This window comes from Chinchilla lanigera, unplaced genomic scaffold (genome assembly GCF_000276665.1).
Source record: "Chinchilla lanigera isolate Chin_1 unplaced genomic scaffold, ChiLan1.0 scaffold00015, whole genome shotgun sequence".
Lineage (NCBI taxonomy): Eukaryota > Metazoa > Chordata > Mammalia > Rodentia > Chinchillidae > Chinchilla > Chinchilla lanigera.
Genome location: NW_004955416.1, coordinates 29,416,118 through 29,432,604, shown reverse-complemented (window position 1 = coordinate 29,432,604; position 16,487 = coordinate 29,416,118). Strand labels below are relative to the sequence as shown.

The 16,487-nt window shown below is 49.7% G+C and overlaps 1 protein-coding gene across 3 annotated transcripts in view; it reads left to right on the top strand.

Annotated features, from left to right (window-relative positions):
* The window catches only part of Apba2 (amyloid beta (A4) precursor protein-binding, family A, member 2), a 201,215-nt gene that overhangs the window by 159,211 nt on the left and 25,517 nt on the right, over nucleotides 1-16,487 (top strand). The window lies entirely within an intron of this gene.

Below are 16,487 nucleotides of genomic sequence, written 5' to 3'. Positions count from 1 at the left end.
TGAGGAGAAAACAACTGAAAGGAAAAAAAGATTTATTTTAGCTTATGCTCTCAAAGGCTTGAGGTCACACTTAGCTGGCCCTTCATTGGAAGCCTGTGGTGAGGTAGAAGCACCACAGTGCAAGGTTGTGGCTGAGGAAATATGCTCACCTCATGGCAGCCAGAAAGGGGACAGAGAGAGGGAGGGAAGGAGGGATGGAGGGACGGAGGGAGGAAGGGAAAGAGAGAGAGAGAGAAAGAGAAAGCACGTGGGGAGGGGGAAGGGAAAAGGGACACGGAGGGAGAGAGAGGCACCAAGCCAGAGACCAAGCCAGTGAAGACAGGGCCGGCACCAGATGTCGTCCCCAAGGGTAACTCCGCCATGACCCATTCCCTAAGTGTCTTATCAAATTACGAACCCGTCAGTGGACTTATCCACTAGTGAAGTTACAGCCTTCATGATCCAATCACCTTCCAGGAGCTCCATCAGCAAACAGATGCGCCTCAGGGACACTGTAGATCGAAACTATAATACTGTGGCATGGTGTGGGTAAAGTAATTTATGGATGTCCCATAGCTGAAGGTGAGGGCCTAGAATCGGACCTATGTCCAGGTACTTGACATTAGCCCTTCACTGAGTTGACTGCTCACCTCCCTAGATGCCTTCAGGAGTCACAATGTCTGGGGGCGCGTAGCTCAGGGGTAGAACACATAGTTAGCATGTGTGAGGCCCTGGGTTCAATCCGTATCGTCAGTAATAAGAATGATAGGTAAAACCTGTCAAATGTTTTGAGCCAGGCATGATTTAAGTGTTTTAACTATATTAACTCATTAATCACTGCAATGCTAGTAAGAGGCGGGCACTGTTACAGATGAGGACACTGAGGCTAGGTTGTTGGCTTGAGGTTACCAGGCAGGGAATGGCGGAGCAGGACTGGAACCAGTCCTGGGGTCAGCTGGAGTCTCAGCTCATCACCCTACACTGCATGTCGTGAGCACCCTGCAGTATGGCACAGGGGAAGAAACCCCCCGGCTTGGAACTGGTGCGCCTCTCAGGTTCCCGGAGTTACTGGAGGAGAGCCTTCAGTTGGAGCGCCCTCTCCCTCGTGCCCAGAGGCACAGCCTGCTCTTACTAACGGCATCTGCAGGAAGAACCCTCCGCCATCTCTGTCTATGGGAAAATGCTTGGTGTCTGGCAGCCCTCCAAGACCGGGAAGGTCCATGCTGCAGAGGAAGCCTCCTTGTGACAGTGCTCATTGCACACAGGACTCATTCCTCACCATGGGGAGGAATCCTAAGTACCCAGGGAGGACAGCAGCTTCAGGGCATCCCTTGCTGTGATATATAATGGCAGCATAAGTCTAAGGGGGTCAGAGAGTTGCCACTTCTGAACAAGTATATGTAGAAGTCTATAAAGTTAGATACCTGCTTATTAAAACCAAAAAGTTGATACTGGTCCAACCTGTGTTCCCAGTGGAACCTAGCAGTGACAGCTTTAGTACAAAATAGTAAAGAACAACAGCTCATATTCTGTTTTCCCTACTTTGTGCTCTTCCCAATCTAATATCCTAAGCTCATGGGAGATATTCTGAATCCCACCACCCCGTTGCCGCCTGTAGGCTCATGTCAGCAGGTGCTTGTCCTCAAGCATCTGGGCCCTTAACCTTAGGTGTCCTTAAGTATGTCAGCTTCCCCTGCCATATGCTGACACGTGGAAGAATAGAGACCCCAGTGCCTGGGACTTCCAGGCCTGGGGCTGAGGTTGCTCCTCATCCCTTCCTTCTCTCGGGGTCTTCACAGGGATGAAGCCACCTTGTTGCTCTCATACAGTGGATACTTAGGGTCTGAGACATAGTTTGCTGTTAAAGTGAGGAACTAGGACAGGTGTGTTCAGACAGGACTGCTAAGTTAAAAGCATCCACACCTCCTCCTCTTCAGCTGAAGAGGGGCCAGGGCTTCTGAGCCACCATGGGTCTCAGGTGCTGTTGCCAGGAGGAACAGAAGGGGCATGAAGTTTCCACAGAGAGGCAATGAAAAGCAAAATGACTTTCTTTTTTTACAAACAAAATTATTTTTTTCTGTTATTATTTGCAGTCACTGTAGGTAGGGATTAAACATGTCTTAAAATAGGAACTTTTATTCATTAGTAGAGGTTTGAAACTCCTTCTGAAAATAGTGTTTGGGTCAGGCTAAGAGCACAGAGGTAAAAATGAGTTCCACCCTGAAAATTCTCACGGAGCATATCCCTTCTCGGCCAGCACATGCTGGAAATTCTCATTCCAGACTCTAGTTCTTTGCTGCAATAGATGCCACTGTTAAATTGCTTGTGAATCCTTCCTGAAATTTCCTGAACATATACCAGCCTACGAGACCCCTTTCTTAAAATTGATATTGCACTGGCTACATGAGTCTGTACTTTGCTTTTTCATTTCATGGTGGATTTTGGAGTCAACAGTAGGTCTACCTGGTTATTTAAGTAGCAGTATAAGATCCATGAAATAGCGTATGAAGTAGTCAGTGTGATCAGCTGTTAGGTGGTTGCTAGTCGTCATAACCAGGAGCAGCCTTGTAGATATGCCTTCGTGTTCAACTGTGAGTCCTTTATAGACGCAGTTCCTGGACAGAGCAGAGTTGCAGAGCAGTAACATGATAGTTTAGATAGACATGGCCAGAGTGCCTTTCCAAGAGGGGCCAGGGAACACTGCTCCTGGTTGTATCTAACAGAGGTAGGAGCCATGGTCATGGCGCTGTGCTGTTCAGCTGTCTGATCTTAGCCCTAGGCTGATGAGTGTAAAGGGTTATATTGTTGGCTTCTTGTGCATATCTTTCACCAGAAGTGAAGTTTACCACTATTTCATATGTTTACAAATGCTCTGCGTTTCTTTTCTTGAACCTTGCCCATATGAATCCTGGGTTAGCTTGTGTTGCTGTGACCGACTTCTTGAGACAGTCAACTTCTAAGGAGGAAAAGGTTTATGGTTTCAGAAGTAGCAGTCCATGGTAATTTGGCCCCATATCCTTGGGCCTGTGGCAAGTACATCATGGCGGGGAGTGCATGGTAGAGTAGAGCTGCTCACCTCACCATGGCCTAGACCCAAAGACAGACATAGGAAGGAACCAGGATCCCAGTATCTCCTTCAAGGCCTTACCTCCAATGACCAGACTTCCTCCAACCTCAAGGTTCCACCATCTCTCAACAGTGCCATCAGCTGGGAACCAAGTCTTTAATTCATAAGCCTTTGGGGGAAAACTTCAGGTCCAAACTATAACATGTCCTTTGCCCATTTCTCTATTGAATATTCCCTTGGCTTTATTGGAATACACCTGGTAACTAAACATTGTGTAGCTGTCTTTTAGAAATTGGTATAGTACACATAACCTACCCACATCCTTCCATATACATTAAATCACCTCTAAATCACTTGTAACACCTAACACAACGTCAGCACTGTGTAAGAAGTTGTTGTATTGTTTAGGAAATAAGGGCAAGAAAAAGGTCTGTACTCGTTCAGTACAGATACAATTTTTGAAAAAACATGTTTCAATCCAAGTTGGTTGGATCTGCAAACTTGGCATCTGGGACTATGGTGAGCAGAAAAAATAGTCACCATGTTGTATAATTAGCTCCCCAGAACTTATTCATGTAATAACTGACAGTTTGTACACTCTGACCAACATTTCTTCATTTCTTTCAGCCACCCAGCCTCTGGCAACTGGTGTTGGTGGTATTTCTTATGTATTATTTTTATGTGTAAAGAAAAAGAGCTCTTTAATTGATATTTGTATTGCAAAAGTTCTTTCCAGGTTACTGTTGTCTTTGTTTTGTTTTGTGTCATACATTTTTTACTTTGCTGATCCTTTTATGGAGTCATTGTGTCAGTCTTTTTTCTTTGAGGTCGTTGAACTGTTAGTATTAGCATGAACTTTGCACGGTTAAGAATTTTTAAAGTAAAGTCTTCTTCTAGGCATTCTATGGTGCGATTTTAAAATTAAATGTTTGTTTTATATTTTGGTGTACAGATACAGAAAGAGCTGTGTTTTGAGCATTTCCAAAACTATCAGTGCATCTTGGCCCCTCTACTTTGGAAGTCTGCCTTCTCTACCTTTGTCTAGATCTGTTTCTAGGTGGGCTGTGGGATTGTCTATTCAGGCTCCAGACCCAGGCTGCTCTATGTACTGGGGATTTATGGTGCATTTTATTACCTGGTACAACTTGTCCCGCCTTTGCCAACACCATTGCTTTTCACGTTTTCCCTGGGTAATTTTGCAAGTCTGTTTTTCTTAGAAACTTTCAGATGAGCTTGTTTAATTACACTCTAAAAATTCCCATTGACATCTTTATTTAGCATGAATTAAATTTATCTAGAGGGAAAATGTCACCTTTATAATATAGAATCTTCCTAGCCAAAAAAGGCTTTATCTGTCCATTTGTTCAAATTTGTTTACTTTCATCCATAAACTTTATTCACAGAAATCCCACACATACCTTTTTGCATCAATTCCTTGGTGTTATATCCTTTTTACTATTTTTGTAAATATTATTCCTTATTTTTTCTAGCTTGTTACATTTGTAGGTACAAAGAAACCGTTTTTATGTTATTAAATTTGAGAGCATTGACTTAATGAATTCTCTTATTTTTTTTCAAATTAGATTTTTAGTTGTTTTCTTGTTTTTTTTTTTTTTTTTTTTTTTTTTTCCTGGCATACATCATACCATCTGCAGATTAGGATGATTTTTTGCTGTTCCTTGTCTTATTTTCTGTTACTTCTTCCTCTTGTCTAATTTAATAGGACAGAACATAAACAATGTTACATAACCATAAGATATGCCCGCTCTGAAATATAACATCATTTTGAAAGATCCATCATTTTATTTTTTATAAAAAATTTTTCAAACATACAAAAGTGGAAGATAGTATACCCACCACCACGTGCCCATCACTAGCTTTGAATTCACCAGTATTTGCCCACTCCCAGCCAGTAGTGTTTAATTTACTACTCAACTCTCTCCTAGATTTTTTTAAAGCAAACCTCAGACTTCACATCATATCTCCTTTAAATATTTCAAATATGTATCGCTAAAATATAAGAGCGCTTTGTTTAAAAAGCCAGTATTGTTATCACAAATAAAATAAAATAATCAATAATTTCTTTATATATCTAAATACCCAGTTAGTGCTTGTATTTCCCATGTACTTGTTCTAATGGAGATCCAAATCAGGTCCATACATTGAGATTGATTCCTACATCTTATAATTCTCTTATGGGCTCTTACTTTATAAGTTCTCCACCCATCTCTGTTTTCTTTTTTAACAGTTGTTTCATAGATACTGTTGTGAAAGAATCTGCATCATTTATTCTACAGTTTTCTATAGTCTGGATTTTGCTAATTGCATCTTCATGGTATTGTTTAGCCGGTTCCTCTCTTTTATGTCCACTAAAATAGTGTCTTAAAAAAAGATATTATGATATTTAAAGTATAACATACTCAGTTTGGGAGAAAACGCTATAGAGGAGAGTTTTTTCATCAGAAGATACATGACTTCAGGTTCTTTCTTTTGGTGATGTTAGTGGCAATTATTATCTAGATCCACTAATTGATTATTCTAACTCCATTACCCCTTCATTGATTAGCTGGACTTCTATGCAGAGAAATTTTCTCTCATCCACTATTTGGTTATCCTGAGTATAGTTCACATAAAAAAGCAGCTTCATTAATTTTTAAATTAATTAAATTCCCTAACAGACAGCGACAACCAGTGAGGGTTTTATATGCTGTCCCCAGAAACTCTTGGGTTGAAATGCATTGGTGTGTTTTAGCGTTGTATTTGTCATGCTTCCGGATTCTTCCCTGTGTCATCTTTGGCCTGTGCAAGGCTTCATAGGCTGGTTGGTGAGTCCTGTTAATCTGGCCCCAGTGGTCTTCGTTTTGCTTTCTGCTGTTACTAGATGTTCTAGGATCATCTTAAATATTTCTTGCCCCAGGACTAGAACCCCAGTCAGTTCTTCCTCCAGTGAGCCCTATGAAATAATATGTGGAGACCATAATCTGGGCACTGTGAGCGCTCATTTTTGATGATGTGGTCAGAGGATTAGTACATAGCTATCTGTGGTAGGCAGTGTGTAAAATGGTCCCCTATGACGCCCATCTCCTGGTATTTATGTCCTTGACTAATTGCCTTCCCTTGAGGATAGGCTGACGTTGTTGGCTCCACTCTAATCAGTAGAATCTGGCAGAAGCGATGGGATATAAATTTCAGAGTTAGGTTACTGAAAGATAGTGGCTTCCATCTGGCTCTCTTTGTCTCCCTCTCTCTTGATGTTCTCTCTAAGGGACCTCCGCTGTGCTGCTGTGGATGTTGCCTGGTTGAGAGTGCTAAGTAGCATGGGACACACGTTCTGGGCAGCAGCCTCATGAGCTGACTTGGAGGTAGATCCGCCCCTAGTCAGGCCGTAGCATGGCTCCGGCCTCAGTAGCCACTGCAGGCTGCAGGCTTGTGCCATCCTGAACCAGAGACACCCAGCTAAGCCCCATCCAGATTCCTGCTGCACAGGAACTGTGAGAGAATTCATGTTTGTTGTTTCCACCTGCTAAGTTTGGGGGTCATTTGTTATAAGCAATGACGTGCTCTGTTTTTAAAGGATAAACTGCACCATGATTCCTACTGGTACTTTGCCAGGACTCTAGACTCCTCACATTTGTGCTTTCTTCCTCCTGTGCCCCAGATCCTCCTTCTCAAGGACACCACCATGATTATGCTTGTTTTATTCTGCAAAGCACACAACAGCCTCCAAAGAGCACCAGCGCCTACGCTGCCAAGGACGCATGGCTGTTTGCTTGCGCTTACTTTTGTCCTTAGAGCAGAGCCCACAAGGGAGGTGTGAGCAGAAGACTGGGCCTGACAGTGTTTGGGAATTGTGTTCCCTTTTGTGATTATGTCACCAGCGGCGGCGCAGATTCGTGTGTGTTATTTTTCCCTTAATTTTTAGGAATTGACTTTTTTGTTGAATTTTATTTTGTAATTATATAAAACACTTCCATGGCTCCAAAGTCAAATGCACAGCACAGGGCACATGCAAAGGTATCCAGTTTCCCCCCGTTTTCTACCCTTTACCCCATCTGTCGTTTCTCTCCATTGATAACCATTTTTACATTTGACACATTTTTTTCTGATTTTTGCGTAAGCTTTAGAAATATTCTTTTGTTTTGTTTTGTTTTTTGTTTTTTTTTCTGGTACTGGGAATTGAACTCATGACCTTGCACTTGCCAGGCAGGTGCTGTGCCACTGAGCTAAATCCCCAGCCCCTAGAAATGTTCTTAACTGATACATAAACACATAAAAGATATATTAGTGGGGTACCATGTGATGTTTTGGTACACGTGTGCAATGTGTAATGCTTAGCATTCTATTTATTTTTATTTGAAGCATGTCTCCCCCTTTCTTAGGTAAAAGTTGTTGAATTTCAACTCCCCCTTTCTCTGTCTTGCTTTTCTCACTTAACCCTAAATCCTGGAGCTTGTCCCCAGACTCAGGACTGTGCCCATCAGTACGCAGAGGCCGTTCTGTGGAACTCTGCTATGCAGTGGATGTCTCCTATTCAGGAATAGTCGGGTGGTTTCCAGGTTTTTGTTTTTACAAATAGCCCTGCAGTATCGAGCTAGGCATACGCCTTTTCCCATTTTTGCTAACTTTTACATTTATTATGCTTTTTCTGGGACGTCATTCTCCCACATACAAGCTTATGTTTAACCTCCGTCTAGAGCAAATCTAGGCAATTTTGAACTTGGCTTTAGCCTTCCTTCCTCATTCTGTCATGGATTCTCTTCCTCCCCGCAGCCAGAGACCTTGTACTCTTCACTGGGTCCTGACGCTCCGAGCCCTTGCCTTCAGTGACAGCCTCGGCTGCCCCTCCCTGGCGAATGTCCCACAGGTCTGATTTTACAGACATCATCTCCTTCCTCCCAACCTCACAGATTCACTCTAAGAGGGGCTTGTAGCGGCGCAGGCCACTGCAGTGAAGGAGCATTGGCTGGCTTGGAGGAGGAGGCGGCACTGGAGGTGACAGAGCCTTTCCAGGGCCAAAGGCCACGGCCTGTGGCAGAGGGTCCAGTGTGGGACCAGTTCTGTGACTGATACTTACCACTTCCTGCCTCCTCTCCCGGTCTGAGACCCCTTTCCCGAAGGCAGCTCCTGCCCTGGCCAGGCCGCCTGCCCCGCCTGCGGTCTCCGTGCCCCGTCTGTGGCATCAGAGCTGCACTGCGGCCCCTCACTCCACCTGATCTTCTCTCCTCGGTCTTCCATGCTCGATCCGCTGGCTGTTGATCCCTTGTGCCCCTGCACCTGTGCCCACTGCCACGCTACCGTCTCCTCAGAGCCGGCTTGGAGATGGGCTGCCACGTGGCCTGCGCCTCCTGCACTCCTCCACCCACTGGCTGGCTCCCGCCCAGTGTCCTTGGGATCTGCTCAAGGTCATCGCTGACTTCCTTGTCACAATGCCTGGTACATGAAGGCTCCGGGTAAATGGCTACCGCCAGCACGGGTCCAGACGGGACGCTCGCTCCCTGGCCCCTTCTCTTCTCAGCATCCGCAGAGCTGGCCCCTGGGGCCTCCCCTGGATGGCTCGGCCAGGTCCACCGCTTCCCTTGCCATCTTCACAGCTCGTTCCGTCCCTGTGTCTCCACCTGGACCCCTGTCAGCTGCCCCAAGGTTCCTTTGGAAGCTGCCCTGGCTCCACAACTAAACCTGCCTGGAATCCGTACTCCCAGGGCCGCCCGCCTCCCTGGGCCCTTCAGTGAGCAGCGGCTCCTTCTATGCAGGCTTCCCCGTCTTCACTTCATGCCTAGTCCGACTCCCAGGCCTTCTGACTGAATCCCAGCCTGGCCCTGCCTCTCCTGTCTGCCCCCACCTTGCTTCGCACTGTCGTCATCACTCTTGCTAGGACCGCTGCAGTAGCCCCTCAGCTGTTCTCTATTCTTCTCTGCCATTTGCCTCTGGTCACCCGGCGTTAAGTTCTCAAGGACAGCATTTAGGCTGCGTCTCTGGTTGAGATCCTAGAGTGACAGTCTTTGCTCTGGCTCCAAGGTCTTGTACCTGGCCAGTATTTTCTCTGCAGCCTTTACTTGCTCTCGTGCTGGCCCATCTCCTGTACCAGGAAACCTAGACATCTCGTTCTCCTAAAGTACAGTGCTCCCCGCCACCCCAAGGCCTCTGCCCCTGCCCCTGCCTCTGTCTGGGAAGCTCTCCCTTCTTCTGTGGTGTGACTTGCTGGTTTCTTCTCATCCCTCAGACCTCAGCTCAAAGAGCAGCTACCTGCAGATTCCTCATAAAATCAGCTCCCCCATTGCTTCTGTTCTGGGGTGCCCGCCTCTCTCCCTGGCATCCCCATGGGCCTTCCTGATGCATTTATCTTGTCCCCGTGGGGTTGATGTGTGCCTTGCCCTCCAGCTGGTGAGCTCTATGTTTCCTGTCCTGGAGCTCACAGGTCCTCGCTTGTGGGATCTGAAATGCTGAATGCCTGAACTGCTGACAGTGATCTTGGGCAAGATTTCAGCCCCACTCGGATGTTCCTTATTTGTGAAATTGGGGCAGTGATGTCTGCCTCATGGTTGATCCTCTATCCTGCTCCATGAAGGGCTGAGGCACTGAGCATGGGGCTATACCCAGGACTTCCTGTCCGTCACGGCCACACCTCACGGATGCACTACCATGTGCCCATCTGCAGCTCTGCCCCAGGTTTACCCAGCTGCCCCCTCAAGACCCAGGGAAAACCAGGCCCACTGTTGGCATTCACAAGACCACCTGGACCTGGCCTGGGTGCACAGGAAGCCTCTGTGTGGTTCCATGGTCAGGATAATCCTCCTCCTCGGAGGCGGCTCTGTCAGACCCTGCCACTTCCCTGTCCAGATTGCTGATGAGAGGCCAGCAGGACCGGGGTCTCCTAAGGGGCGATTTAAGCAGCAGCTTCTTCAGGCAGGGGTGGTGCTCTTGGTGGAGGTGCTGGTCCTTCTTAGCTCAGCTCCGGGCAATCAGTAGTTACTTTATATACCCGAGAATAAGCATCAGAGATATTTCCTGAAGAGGAGAAATCGCCTTCTGGGGATGCAGGACTCCTTGAAGTCTTTATTCTTTCATCACTCGTCTCCCTCTGGTGGTCTCAACTTTGGGTAGTGCAGGAGTTGAGCACAGGAAGCAGAGTTTGCACCACACCGTGCAGGCCCAGCTGCTTTTCTGTGGAAGGGGAGTGCTGGCCTTTGGCTTTGCATTTCGTGCCTGCAGCTGAGAAGTATGGCTGTGGGTCTGAAGGAACGCCTCGCCCCTCTGGTGACACCCCGCCCGCTCTCCCCTTCCGGAACAGGTGGGGGGGCACAGGCCAGCAGGCAGGACGTCCCATCACTGTCTCGGGTCTTGTTTCCTGTTGGAAAAGTGGGTGGTGCAGGCACACCGAGGACCCGGCAGAGTGGAGGCATCTGTGGGAGTTACAGCAAAGACCTTGTATCCTCCCCTGGCCTTGTCCTGGGAGTAGGCACTGCTCCGGGTAGGACACCCCTCCCACACAGGCCCCTGGGCCCCCAGGCCAGTCCTGGGCGGTGAGGTGCTCTCCGGGGGAGGTGAGGCCTGCCCTTCGTAAATCCACGTGGAGACATGGGTTGCAGCAGAAGTGTGAATATCATCAAGGCACGGAGAGCTGGCCAGGGTCCCCTGAGGAACTGGCAGGCCAGGACTCAGAAGGCAGCAGCCTCCCAAGTGGAAGTTGGGTTCAAAGGCAAGGCGTGCTGCATCCTGCACTGCAGGAAACAGGGCCCATGGGGTGCTGTGCAGCCCCTTACCTCACATACAGGACATGAGGACACTGGCCCAAGGCAGGCCCTGGGCCTGGCACCCTAGCGCCTTCCAGCGGGACATAGTGGCGCCATCTCCTGGTCAGTAGTGCTCACTGCATCCAGCCTCACTCGGGTGGCCATTGGCAAAGGATGGTTGTTGCTGAAGGATGGTCAGCGTCCAGCACCATGCCTGAGGGTGTGCTTGCATGAGGCAGGGCAAACTGGGCCGCTGTTGGAGGGGCCTCTGTGTTCCCCGGCGGGTGCACCTGCAGCGTAACCACGACTGCCAGGGGACAGATGGGCAGGGTTCCACCCCAGGGCTGCCCCATAAGCCCTTCACCCACTTGGCACACACAGTGCTGCCCGCTGGTCAAGCACCAGAACGAGAGGCGGTGCCGTGGGACGGCAGGCGCCAGTCCTTCCCTGCAGTGCGGTCCGGAGGGCTCAGCTCAGGCTTTCGTGCCCTTGGCGGCTGGGGCCCTTTAAGCCACCGCTTCCCTGGGTGCTGACCCCCAGCCCTGCATGGGAAGGCAGGGACAGGCTGTGCCTTTCAGGAGATTCCTGACTTCTTTGCTTCTAGGAGGCAAAGGTCTCGGGCCCTGTCCCATCCACCCACCTTGTGTAGTCCCCCAGGGCCACGTTCACTGCAGTCTCATCCCTCAGGGAGACCTTCTCTGGGCCTGGCCTGGTACTGAGCGGGACCCGTGTTTCATCCTCTTAGGCCCCGATGCAACCGGAGAGCAGATGTCCTGGGACCAGGATGAGTAGGTCCCAAAGTCAGGGTCCTGGGGAGTCGCAGGCTTGGAAGCCAAGGCTTGAGCCCCTGTCCGGGGTGCTCTTTTGTCAGGAGCTGCTCTGTGAAGTGTGACCCCCGTGGGGGTGCCCTCTCTCCCTCCCCGACAAGGGATGAGGAAGCTGGACATAGAACAGGGCCACCTGTTCTACGCCTGGCCTCCAGGCCACCAGATGGCAGCATTACCTCCCCCTCAGGTGTCCATGCTGTCTCCAGGCCTGACAGCAATCTCTTTCTAGTCGGAGTTTGGGTTTGTGGTAATAATAGGTGCTCGAGAACATTCATAAGTTAGAGTTCCGCCTGCCACCAGCGTCTTTACTCCCTACTCTGTGCCCAGAGAGCGCCCCCTTGTGTCTGAAGGCCTGGCTGTCCCCGGGCTCAGCGTCTCCGTGCCCAGCGAGGCCTCCTGTGTGTGCATGAGGGGTACTAGTGGCCACGCTCACCTCCCCGTCCATCATCACGCCCACTTTCCACCTGCCTTAGGTGGTTCTCCCCTGAGAGACAGGTGACAGGGCGAGGGAGGGCCCAGCTGCCACGCTGGTGAAGGCCTTGGCACTGGGGAGGGCTGGGGGACAGAGATATCAGTAGCTTCTGCAGGCCTGGCTGGCAGGGCATCATCTTCACACCAGCCCTCATGAGGGCCTGGAAGAAGGAAGCTTCCAGATCACCGAAGAGCCCTTGAGACGCAACCTGAGCGCCAAGAGGAGGGGACACGGCCTCTGGGCGCTGAGGGGGGAGGTGGGGGATCCCCGTGAAGTTCCTTTTTACGTTGTGGCTTTCCAGACTTTCAGGTGTGCCCACAGTGTGCCTTCAGAGAGACAGTCTGAGTCCAGGGGCCCCTCCGAGAGTCACCTGGGAACTTTAACCTGGAGTCCACAGGGCTGAGCTCGCGGAAGTGAAAGTAGCATCTAATGCTCTTCCGCGCCGTCCCAAGTCGTGTGCCGCTTTCTTCTGTGCTCGCAGAGGGTTGTGTGTCTGTGACTGCAGCGTCAGGCTGCTGCCCTACAGCCTCAAGTTCACTTCTCAGGCCACTCCTGGTGGGCAGCGTTCTGCTCCCACTGGCCCCTTGCAGAGAGCAAGGTGCCCATAGACCCTAGAGGTGGGACACAGGCAGAGGCTCAGGACCGGGCTCTGGGGCCTGTGACACTGAGGTGGCAGAGCAGTCACGCCCTCCCCAGCCTGCCGTAAGCACTGATGTCCAAACAGGGACGTAAGTCTTGAGGCCCAGGGATGGCAGCTTCCATCCTGAGGTGCAGCAGGACCTCAAGAGGCTCCAAACAGGGGACAGAGGACCCAGTTTCTGGTCCCCTGTGGCAGTGGGAGGAGTATTGTGGGGCCAGGGCACTCATGTTTCAGTCCAGGCTGCCTCAGGCAAGTGCAGTCGCCTGGGTGGCTTATAAACAGGGGAAGTTTATTTCTCACTCTCCAGGGGGCCGGAAATGGATCTGGGTGACAGGGCGTCGGCACCTGTCATGTTGTCATACCCTCACAAGGCTCCTGTTTATAAGGGCGCTAATTTCAATCTTTGAAAAAAGATACCAATAAGCCCAGGGTGGTGGCACACCCCTGTAATTCTAACACTTGGGAGGCTGAAGCAGGAGGGTCGCCATGGGTTCAAGACCAGTCTGAGCTACATAGTGAGACCCTGTCACAAAAAAATAAAATTAAAAAGATATTAACATATTTGTTATCGAATTCTTACTTTGTTGCCAGCATTGTGCTCATATCTTTACAGGAATTTATTTATTTGTTTTGTTTTGAGTACAGGGACTTTTTATTTTTTATTTTTTTATTTTAAAGAGAGTAGTAAAAAAGAACAATAGCAGCATACCAACATCACAAACATAAAAGAGAGCAAGCACATTAAAAGTGATACAGGGTTTCAAAACAAAATGACAGGGATTAACAGTGGTTGTTATATTCCATATTGTTATCTTCAGCTACGTTGCTCAGATTACCAGATGTAAGAATGGAAGATTGTTCAAACCATTAAAGAGAATAGAAAAATAATTATTAGATAAAACATTGGCAATGATACAGATTTTCACTAGACAAGATGGTAGGAGTTCACCAGTGGTTCTTTCATTGCTTATTGTTGTCTTCAAATCAGTTGCTCAGATTACCAGATACAAGCGTGCAAACTTGGTCAGAACATACAAAATTGTAGCATTAACTGTGAATTTAGTCACAACATCCCAACAGTTTCCGACAAGGTTGGGTGCGTTCAGGGTGGGATGGCTGTGGACAACACCCTGACAATTTCAGTGGCATTTCCATTTTACAGGAAGAGAATTGAGTAACAGACCACTTAATTCAGTTGCCAATAATGGTAGAATCATTAGGGTAGAGGGCAAGCCAGGCCTCTATCAAAAAAATACATAAATTTAAAAATTAGCTTTCACGGGTGATGGCATTTATTAAAGCACTGCAACTTTTAAAGTTATATGTCCCGCTCTTGGTTAGCAGATTTATTCAATAAGAAACCTATTTTCTGATTTAAATTTTCTTGTAACTTTTAGTTCAATCCTAAAACAAGACCCACTTTTATATTCATACATAGTAACGGTGACGGCGAACCTTTTAGAGCTTTGGGTGATGACAGACAGCCGGCTGTGCCCCAGGTAGCCGCCGCCACCGCGCTAGTGAGGCGCGCAGTCTCCAGAGCATCTAGTTCAGATTTCCATATGTCATTGAAGGAGCATCCACAATAGTGCCACAGCGCTGCCCTTGATGACACAGCTACTCTACCCAGGTTTCAGGTCTTTGGTGCGGAGTTCTTGTGTAAAATTGTTATCAGCGCACATTTGCAGAACCTGATCGCATCTTGTGTGGGGAGTTGGTACGAGTACGTGATACATCTTAATTCTTCTTCTCATTCCCTTCCTTTCTCCTTCCCTCCCTCCCTCATGACCTATTCGGCTGCCCCAGGCCCCACCTGATCCCATCCCCCTGGAGGTGAGGGTGCTTACATGTCAGTGGAGGCTGGGACACAAACTTCGGGTTCTGAGGGTCCCACGGGAGGACTGGGGTGGGATTGCAGGTGATCTTCAGACTCCAGGTAGGACTCTTCTGCTCCCTGGGGAAGCGGTGAGGAGGGCAGATTGGACTCTAGCCAAGCAGACAGGAGTGCACCGGGGGCCCGGGCTGCAGAACTCTAAAAGGATCAGAAGTGGAGCCAGGTGTGCTGGCCTGCACCTGGAATCTGTGCACTTTGGAAGGCCGAGGCAAGAGGACTGCAGGCTCGAGCCCAGGCTGGGCAGCTTAGTGACTTAACAAGCTCTGCCTCTAAAGAAACGACTAGGTCCGGGGCTGTAGCTCAGTACCGAGGCCCTGGGTTCCCTCCTGAGTACCCTAGAAAAGATACGGAGATGAGATGAAGGAGGTCCTGTCCGGGGGAAGAGGCTGTGCCTGTCAAAGAGTTTGGGGGACATTTGGGACCATGGCTTGGCAGTGGATTTCTGATGGCACTGATTGTCCTGGGAGGACCATCCTCTTTCTACCCGCACACCCAAAGGAAACAGGCTAGAGTTTTGCAGAACGCTGGGGCAGACAAGCAGGGCAGAGAGGCACGGGGGTGAGGGTACCGGGCAGGCGTGGTGGAGGTGATGGGCAGCGGCGTCCTGGCTGGCTGGGCTCACTGGCACAGCACACGGGGAGTGGAGGGGAACCACGGGACAGCCAGCAGGGAAAAGGGAAGGTCAGGAGGCTGCTGGCGACAGTGCCAGGGAAGTGTAGGGCAGTTGGCCCTGTGACACTGGAGTAGCTGGCAACATGGGAGGGCAGTCAGGGCACGAGAAGGAAATTAGGAGCCAGGGTGAAGTCCCCCACAAAGGACGGCTCTGAGTGGGAGATGTGTAATGATGAGGGGATGAAGGCAGCCATCCTGGGCCTAAGAGGAAGGCTGAATATTGCGTAGACTACAGCCAACTGCAGCCCCAGGGCCAAATCCTTCTGGCTATAGTTTTACTGGGATATAGAGCTACCCACTCATTTCAGTATCATCTGTGATTGCTTTACAGTCCAAACACAGAAGTGAGCCCTTGAAGCAGAGCACAAGGCTACAGTAGGTGCCGTCCGGCCCTTTCCTGGAAAGTTTGGCCAGCGCTGTTCTGTACGGGAGCCACTAGCGGCTAGCACATGGCCTTTGATATTTCAGTTAATTAAAACACAGTCATCTCAGTGTCCCTGGGGATGGTCCCAGAGTCCTGTGGATTCCCAAATCCATGGCTGCTCTCAGTCAGCGTGTGGGCCCTGCCCAGGCAGTGCTGGGCACCTGTCCCTGCAGGAGCTTTCACTGGGTGCCCGCCCACCGGAGGCCGCTGCGCACTGCTCTGGTATAAAATGCCGATATCTCCATATAACCTCACTGTAAATCGTTGCCACATGCAGCGCAAATGCTGCGTGAGTAGTTGTCATACTGTGTGTTCAGCACAGACTCCCCGTCGTAGGTCTCACTCTACAGCACACCATCCGGTTTTGGTCCAGTCTACAAACACAGAGCGATAATTACATGCGGGAAAAAGGTTCAGCCTGCACTCGCAGGAGACACCGTTCAAGCACCCAGGGTGCACGTGGCCAGCGGCTGCTGTCTTGAGCCACACGGGGACAGAACGCCCTGGAAGTTCTGTCGGCCTACCGTCGGCCTACCGTGGTCTAGGGGCAGCGGGTGGAATGAGGACTGCGCTGCCCAGCCTGGGCCTGAGTTGTAGTAGAAGAGCGGCCACAGGCAGCAGGGCCCACGGGACAGGCTGGAGGAGGAGAGCTGGCACTTGCGGATCACTGCCCCCAGATCCCGCGGGCTCCACGGAAGGCGCGGAAAGCGCCATCGGGTTTGGGAAGCAGCGCCTTCCCCGCACGATACCGCACGTGCCTGTCGCCTTGGAGCTGAGCTACC